This window comes from Hemiscyllium ocellatum, chromosome 12 (assembly GCF_020745735.1).
Source record: "Hemiscyllium ocellatum isolate sHemOce1 chromosome 12, sHemOce1.pat.X.cur, whole genome shotgun sequence".
Classification (NCBI taxonomy): Eukaryota; Metazoa; Chordata; class Chondrichthyes; order Orectolobiformes; family Hemiscylliidae; genus Hemiscyllium; species Hemiscyllium ocellatum.
Window position 1 is genome coordinate 79,930,026 of NC_083412.1, and position 9,944 is coordinate 79,939,969.

Consider the following 9,944-nt stretch of genomic DNA (forward strand, 5'->3'; position numbering starts at 1 on the left):
TTCCTTGCTTTTGTACGCTATGTCCCTATTTTAAATTGACTCCATTGATTGCTCTCTCAACTTGCCCTACGACTTTAATGACACACCTTTGCTCCTGGCTAACTTTGACAATCATACCCTTGATTTTCTAATGTTTTTCCTAATCCTTGCTAATAAAATGAATCAAATGTTCACTGAGGAATAAATATTTGTAAGGTGCTGAAGAAAGTTCCCTGGCTCTTCTTTGAAACAGTGCTATGGGATCTTTTTAATCCCTCCGAGAGACCTCAACTTATTTTAACATCTCACTGGAAGACTGCATTTCCAGTATGCATTTTCCTTTCAAAGGAGGTTGCACCAAAGACCATCCCTGACGCTAGTTTAAAAGGATATTATTCACAATACTTAGCTTTTATTCTTGATAACTGCAAAAGATGCTTTGCAACAAAATATCAGTTTGACATTTTCTCTCTTGAACAGCAAACGTATCAAAGTTGCCCTTGAGATGTGGTACTGCACCTTATTTATTGTAGATATTAGGAAGGGAGTTTAAGGATTTTGACTCCGTGACACGGAATTAAATTGCTGTTCATTCAATGGTAAGGTGAAAATAGCTTGGGATAGAACTTGCAGATGGTGGGTCGAAGGCTGTCTAAGCATCTTTAGTGAATTTCTGCGGTGCATCTTGTACATGGTACGCACATTGCTACTTTGGGGCATCGGTAGTGGAAGGACTAGATGTTTGTGGATATGAGAGCAATTAAGCAGGCTGCTTTGGCTTGTCTGGTTCTATTGCTGAATCTGCATCATCCAGGCAAGTGAGAAGTATTTTATCACACCTGTTCCCAAGATGTTGAACAAGCTTTCAGGAATTAGCAGGTGACTTGCTGGCTGCAGGATTCCTAGCCTCTGACCTACAGTACTTATACTGCTAGTTCAGTAGTAATTCCAAAGGTGTTGATAGTAGGGGAATTCAGTAATGGCTAGAATGAAATGGGATGATGATTGGATTCCCTCTTGTTGGAGATGGTCATTCACACCACACAAGTGCCAGGTAATGTTACTTGAAACCTGTCTGTTCAAGCTTAGCCAGTTATTGCTGCATTTGGGCATGACTGCTTCAGTATCTGAGAAGTTTTAAATGATATTGACCATTATCCAACATCTTGACTTCTGATTTTATGATGAAGGGAAGGTCAGTAATGAAGCAGAGAAGTTGGGACAACACCCCAAGAACTAGAGATTACTTTGTCAGGGTATATGGTTGGCCATTTAGGACTGAAATGTAAGAATCTTCTTTACCCATAACCCGAGGACAGTCAATACTCAGACATTGAATATGTTTGAGGCTGTAATCAATAGATTTTTTGAACTCTGAGGGAATCAAGGGGGATTGAGGTTGGGCAGAAATCTGGAATTGAAGTTGACAATCAACCATGGTCTTCATGAACTAAGGATCAGGTTCAAAGTACTGTGTAGTTTCCTTTGCTCTTATCACCCTCATATTATTTGTGCAAAGATGTAACAGTGTGAAACATGTGCTTTGCTGCTGGCGTGTATCATCATTGTTCTTAAATCTACTCATTTTTGGTGTAAGAATGGCACTACATCAGCTTCAACTGGATAAACAAGTACAGTCTATGAATGCAATAATTGTGCTTGTTTTAGATACATTTATTAAAATGTAGAAAACTCACAATAATGAAATTTTGTGAAATACCAATATTTGGCTTTATGAGTGATATTAGTTAACTTCTAGAAATCCTTCGTTGCCAAAACAAATGAGATTTTGGAGGTAGTTAACACGTCATATGGTGGAAATTTTCCAGTTTCTGATATCTTATATACACCAATACCAGAGCAGCTATAGACCAAAACAAAAACTTACGGAGACCAGTTTCCGACAGATTTGTGCTCTTGTTGTGCATTGTTAAAAATCACACAACACCAGGTTATAGTCCAACAGGTTTAATTAGAAGCACTAGCTTTCGGAACACCGCTCCTTCATCAGGTGGTTATGGAGTATTTCATTGTAAGTCCAGGGCAATAACATAATGACATATTTAGATAGCTCCTATTAATTTAAAAAAGATCTCAAGAAGCTCCATACAACTTTAATCTGGCAAAAAGATAAAGTATCTAAAGGCATAACCAAAAGTTGGTCAAAGAAGCTCTTAAGCGAAGAGACACAGATTGACGGATAAAGGTGTGAGCCCAAAAGGCTAAGATTGTTTAATAAGTAAGACTGGAACCAAGCAAGTGCAGTTGTACCAAGGTAGAAAATCAATGAGCACTTTTATGAAAAATAGCTGGGCTGAGTGCTGTAAACAGGTCAAGGAAGATATAGGAAAGTAGTTACATTCATGGAATATGTCATTTATGACATATTTCATCCATTTTAACCTGATTGAACAGCTTTTAGTAAAAATAAATCATATTACCATTGAAACAAATGATAATGCAAACACATTTAATAATAATTACTCCTATTTCATATGGATAAAGATTTTGTAAATGTATCTTTCATAATCATAAATATTTATGGTTCAGAAAGAGGCTATTCTATCCATTGTATTTACACTAGGCAATATATCTATTTAAAAATAATTATCAATCCACCTCTTGCTTTATAGTTTTATAAAATACAGCACTTCCAGTGCATATTCAAGTAGTTATTAAACATGATGGTTTCTGCCCCTTTCATACAGCGAGTTCCAGACCTTCCCATGTGATGGGTGAAAATAGTTCTCAAGTCCCTTGTAATTTTAGTTACTTTAAATTTAAGCTCCTTCATCACTGGCAGCTGCATGAAAGGAAATAGTTTCTTTCTACATATTCTGTCCAAGTTAATCATAATTTTATACATCACAATCAAATCATCTCTAACCTCCTCTGCTCCAGAGGATACACCATTTCTGAAATCTCCTCATGGCTAAAATTATCCTTACTTAGCATCAATTAATCTCCTTCTTACAGACTCTTTTTTATACATCTTATATGTAATGCATTGACTAATTAGATCAGGCCTAACGAGTATTTAAAATGTTCACGGATAACTCCCTGTCATAATATTCTGCACCTCAGCTAATAAAGGAGAATGTTCTCTTACAGCTTCTTATTTACCTTGTCTATTTGTCCTGCATACTCAAGGGATCTGCAGGTCTGCAATCCAAGGCATTTTTGTTCCTCTATACCTTACAATATCTTACAACTTACTAAGTATTCTCTTGTTTGTTGGTCCTTCCCAAATACATTATATCTCATTTCACCAGAATAAATTCATTTTCTGCCCACTTGACCAATCCATTGATTTTGTTTTTGCAATTTGCAGACTTCACCCTAACTGTTGATGATATGACAATTTTTTGGACCATCTGCAAACTTCTCTATCATGCTCTCTATGCCTGATATTTAGAGATTTTCTAATCAACCTGTTCAGTTGAACCCATACTTCCTGGCCCAGAGGTAGAGAGTAGTCATTGCTTAACTTGTACATAATTCCTTTCAAATATCTTAAATCTGTTATAAATAGGCCACCTTAAAACATCTCTGTTGCACAAGTACATATTCGTGAGTTAAACATCAACGATGAAAGCTAATTGTATTCATGTCTACATTACTCCATCAGTAGGTGGTTTTTTTATATGGATAATTAACAAACTGCCATCTTCTTAACAGAGTGATTCTTATCTTGTCAAAGGTTCAATATCACCAAGTGGACATGTACTATACTTTTACAATGAGTAGAACATTAGTCAAGCTGCAGCAAAGATAATTTTCAACACACACTAAAATAGGCAATTGGATACATCATCTAGTATTTCTGTCAATGTAAGATAGTTTCTAACCAAACTGAAACTTGATTCACTGATCCTTTCCTTTGTGTATATCTAGTGCATGTATATCTTTAAAACCAGCAATTCAGTTTCAATTTTTTTGTCTCTTACTTTCACTGCACATGATATAATATATAGATATCTCTATGAATACTATCAAAACAACTTTTTAAATTAGCTTCATAGAAGCTGCACTTGCATAGTGTCAAATAACTTTCCCTCGGTTCAAACAAATTTCATATATTCTCATACCTATTCTGTCCATACCAAACACTAATCTCAAAAGACCCAGATCAGATTTGCTACACAGTTGAAAATGCAATACTTGGGATAGCCAATGGTATAAAACATAATACCTATCAAACTACCAATATATTCAGACCAAACCCAGTTGATTAATAGATGGAAAATAGGTCTCATCAATCAACATCAGCAATAACTTATATTGATATTGTGCCTTAAAGAATTTCAAAATATTTCAAGGTGCTTTATAACAGCATTATAAACCAAAATTTGATAACAAAAACATCAGGAGGTTTTGCAACATAAAGGTTTGAAACAAAAGCTAAGAATTTTAGTTATTGCACTTTGTGCAAATATTTTGTTTCCTGTGATAGGAAAACACAACAGTAAGCAGATTTCCAATATATTTTTATTCATAATTTTCACAAGACGTTTAAAGGCCGGTTCTACCTTCTTTCAAACTTATCAATTTCTATTTAAAGACAAACAGCAATGCATTTTCATACATGATGATACTTCCCCCTGGTGGTTAAGGATGTGAACATGAATGTGAGTTGCACTTAAAGCAAACATTTTGCCTTTAATGAAATTATAGAATAGTTATTGAGGTAAACCCTCAGGATTGAGGATGACTTGTTTCAGCATTTCTGGGATTGATTGGTTCTGAGATGGTTGTTGAGTCTGATGCATGATCTGCCACTCTGTAAATGGGGCTGGTGGTACTGTCAGACAGGTGACTTGTTTGAGACCTGTGCACTCTCTCCAAAGCCCTAAATTCGTCTCTATGTATTCCTGATCTGGGAAATGCCTTCTCCATTTCATTCTGTTGCAAGCTAAGGATCACATCAGTTGTCAGGGAGTTTCATCTTTGAGATACCTTTTGAAGTGATGTTTTGAGAACATCCCTGAGGTTTTCCCACTATCCCTCTGTGAGTGTCCTGCCAAGACCTGGCTCTAGGTAGAACAATTGCTGCAGGAGTCTGGGGTCAAGCATACAAATTACATTTCCCAACAGTAAACATATAAACAAGAGTAGGTCATTCCAACCTGCTCAACCATTCAATAAGATCATGGTTTATCTGATTTTAATCTCAACTCTACATTCCTACATATTTCTAATAATCTTTCATCCCTTTGGTAATCAAGAATTTATCTCTGAAGTTGTTGGTCAGTTCACCGAGCCAGTTGATTTTCCTGCAAACATTTTATTGCCCAACTGGGTGACATCTTCAATGCTGTCTTGCCGCAGGATGAGGCACTGTTGTTAACTTTCCAGAATTTATATGGTTCTGTCTGTCAAAGTGGGTGGTTCTATTTCTGGTTTTAATGTTGTAGTGGTCTGTAGATGGGGTCTATTTCAACAAGTTTGTTTATGGAATCAGTGGATGAATACCAGACCTCAGGAATTCCTGAGTTTGTCTTTGTTTTGCATGTCCCAGTATTATAACATTTGTCCCAGTTGAATTGGTGCCCTTCATTGTCAGCCACACTTTGCCAGCTGCTACCAAGACAGAATACCCCATACCCACAACACGCAGAACAAAAGTGATATACAAAATGTAGCAACTGCGAGAAACATCACATTGGATAAATGAACTCACCACTAGAATACATGAACATCACTTGCAACAAAACGACACGACCAGTTCTCCCTCATATCAATCCATATTGACAATGAAGGATTCCAATTAAACTGGAACAATGTTGTGATACTGGGACATGCAAAACAAAGACAAACTCAGGAATTTCTGGGGGCCTGGTATTCATCCACTGGTTCCATAAACAAACATGTTGAAAAAGACCCCATTTACAGACCACTAAAGCACAAAACCAAAAATAGAACTATCCACCTTGACAGACAGAACCATATAAATTCTGGGCAGATAACAACAGCAGCACTTTACCTGGAGTCTACACAGCACTGAAGATGTCGCCCAGTCGGGAGATGAAATGTTTGCAGAAAAATCAACCACAGTTCAGCGAACCAATCAACAACCTCAACCACAACCCAAGCTACAGATCTTCACAGAAACCTTATCTATCTAAGCCTTAGCAATATTAAAGATTCTACATCCACTGACTTTTGAGGAAGGGAATTCACAACCTCCTCCCACTGAAAGTTTCCTCACTGCTGTTTTACTTGTGCAGCCCTTTAGTTTTAAACTGTAAGCCATTGTTCTAAAATTTACCGTGGAGCTAACATTCTTTCAACATTCACCCACGCAAGTCCCCTCAAGATCTTGCATGTTTCAAATAAGTGACCTGTACTCCTTCAAAATTCTGGAGGATGTAGGATTAGCCTATATAGCCTTTCCTCATAAGTCAAACCAAACCTTCCCTGAACTGTTTTCAATGCATTAAAATTCTTTCCTAAGTAGAGTGTCTTGTACTGTATACAATACTCCAGATGCATTTCACTAGTGATCTGAAGCATTACTCCCTCCTATTGCATTCAATTACCCTTGAAATAAAATATAATATTCTATTAGCTTTCCTGATCACATGTTGTATATGCACACTGACAATGTGATTCATGTATTATAACATCCAGATCTCTTCAGATATCGCACCTTTTATTCTTACTGTAAAAATGAACAATTTCACGCGTTACCACATCGTATACCATTTGCCAATATTTGCCCATTCACTTATCCATATCACTTTTTAGGTTCTTTATATCCTCTTGACAACTCGTGTTATCAGTAACTTTAGCTATCATATCTTTGATCCCTTCATACAAATCATTTATATAAAATTGTAAAAAATTCAGGCCCTGTCACTAACCCCTGTGGCATGCCACTTGTGACTACCTACCAGCCTGAAAAAGATCTATTCATACCTAGTCTCTGCTTCCTTTAGCCAACCATTTGATGCCAATGTTATCCCACATCTCAAGCTCGCTTTTGGTAATAACCTTGGATGCGGGCAGCACCTTGTCAAATGCCTGCAGGAAATCCATACGCAATAAATTCACTGGTTTTCCTTTGTCTACAACACAAGTTACTTGTTCAAAGAACTCCAACGAATTAGTCAAATTTGATTTCCTTTTGACAAAACATTGTTTGCTCTGCCTGTTTAACTTGAAATTAACTATTATAACATGTTTAATAACATCTAACATTTTGACTGTGACAGATACTAAGCTAACTAGGCTTTAATTTCCTTCTTTCTGCCTCCCTTTCTTTAATAAAAGGAGCTACATTAGCTATCTTCCAATCTAGAGGCACGTTCCCTGAATCTAACGAGTTTTGGGAAGTTAAAACTAATGCATCAACTATCTCACTAGCTACTTATTTTCAGACTCTACAATCAAATCCATGAGGATCTTGGGCCTTGACAACTTGCAGTCCTAACAATTTACTCAGTACTACATCCCTAGTGATTATAATTTTCTTGAGATCCTCCCTTTCAACTCCTGATTTGCAGCTATTTCTGGATTATTACTTTAATTTTCTCTAGTGAAGACTAATGACAAACATCGATTCAATTTATCTGTCATCACTTTATCCTCCATTACTAATTCCCAAGACTCATTTTCTATTGGGCAAACACTCACTTTGTTAAGTCTTCTTTCTTAAATATCTGAAGAGATGCTTCCTACTCTTTTTAGGTTTTTGGAGAACTTTGTCATTCTCTAACCTTTCCTACCTTATTAACCTTTTACTAAATTTGTTGATTTTTAAAAAATATTTTGGCCTATCTTCGCACAAATATATATCTTTTCTTTGTGTTTAAGATCATCTTTGACGTGTTTAGTTAACCATGGAAATGTGGTTTTATCGCTTAGATTAGATTACTTACAGTGTGGAAACAGGCCCTTCGGCCCAACAAGTCCACACCGACCCGCTGAAGCGCAACCCACCCAGACCCCTACATTTACCCCTTACCTAACACTACGGGCAATTTAGCATGGCCAATTCACCTGACCCGCACATCTTTGGACTGTGGGAGGAAACCGGAGCACCCGGAGGAAACCCACGCAGACACGGGGAGAACGTGCAAACTCCACACAGTCAGTCGCCTGAGTCAGGAATTGAACCCGGGTCTCAGGCGCTGTGAGGCAGCAGTGCTAACCACTGTGCCACCGTGCCACTTAAAATTTTTCTTTATTTTCTATCCTGCACTTTCTGGACGATCACCTTAAATGTTTTTCACTGCAACTCTATTGTCCTATCCTTTTACCAAAATTGCCAATTCAATGGTTAGGTTTGCTTCATGCTCTCATAACTGCGCTTGTTTAAATTCAAAGTCTTAGACCCACACGTCTTTCTCTTAACTATACGTAAAATTCAGTCATGTTATAGTCACTGCTCCCAGGGATGCCTTCACTATGAGTCAGGAATTAACCCTATCTAGTGGGTCAAAATCAGGTCTATTATAACATGTTGTTCTAAGAAACTGTCCTGAAAACAGTCAATGAATTCCTCATCTTAAATTACTTTTCCCCATCTGATTTTTCCACTCTACATGTAAATTAATCGTTCATGATAATTGCTGTACCCTTCAGACAAGCTCCTATTATTTCTTCTTTGATATGCTGACCGACATGTGCTTACTGTTATGGGACCTGAACGAGTGACCTGTTGTCTTTAACATTCCTCATCTCTATCCAAACTGATTTTATAACCTGGTTTCCTGAATTTAGGTCATCTCTCTCTAATGTGCTCATCTCTCTTTAATAACACAGCAATTCTTCCATCCCAGAATGGCTTCCAACTCTTCCTAAATGTGGCACACTTGTGATTGGAATGACATCAATCTGGTGGATCTCAGTGAATAGGAGTTCCCTTACTGGGGCTGTTGATGAACTGGCATTGGGGATGTGTTCAAAGTGAGGCAACAAGTAGCTGATCGGTCTGTAGAATGGCAACAGAATAAGAGGTCTTTTGCCTGCCAACAACAATACGACTGGCTCCCAGATAGTTGAACAGCTTGTGAGAGTGAAACACATGGCCAGCAGCCTTTGCACCTCTGAAAGGAGTGATGTTGTCTCTCTCTCTCTCTCTCGCTCTCTCTCAGAAGTGAAAACTATTGGATAACGAGAATCCAGAGAAAGTATATTCCTGATAGGGTGAAAAGAAAGGCTGGTAGGAATAGGAAATGCTGGATGACTAAAGAAATTGAGGGTTTGATGAAGAAAAAGAAGAAAGCTTATGTCAAGTATAGACAGGATAGATAGAGTGAATCCTCAGAAAAGTATAAAGGAAGTAGGAGTATATTTAAGAGGAAATCAGGAGGGCAAAAAGGGGACATGAGATAGCTTTGGCAAATAGAATTAAGGAGAATCCAAAGGGTCTTTACAAATACATTAAGGACAAAATGGTAACGAGGAAGAGAATAGGGCCCCTCAAAGATCAGCAAGGTGGCCTTTGTGTGGAGCCGCAGAAAATGGGGGAGATACTAAACGAGTATTTTGGATCAGTATTTACTGTGGAAAAGGATATGGAAGATCCAAACTGTAGGGAAATAGGTGGTGACACCTTGCAAAATGTCCATATTACAGAGGAGGAAGTGCTGGATGTCTTGAAACGCATAAAGGTGGATAAATCCCCAGGACCTGATCAGGTGTTCCCTAGAACTCTGTGGGAAGCTAGAGAAGTGATTGCTGGATCTCTTGCTGAGATATTTGTACCATTGATAGTCACAGCTGAGGTGCCGAAAGACTGGAGGTTGGCTAACGTGGTGCCACTGTTTAAGAGGGTGGTAAGGACAAGCCAGAGAACTATCGACCAGTGAGCCTGATGTCGGTGGTGGGCAAGTTGTTAGGGGAATCCTGAGAGACAGGATGTACATATATTTGGAAAGGCAAAGACTGATTAGGGGTAGTCAGCATGTCTCACAAACTTGAATGAGTTTTTTGAACAAGTAATAAAGAGGATTGATGAG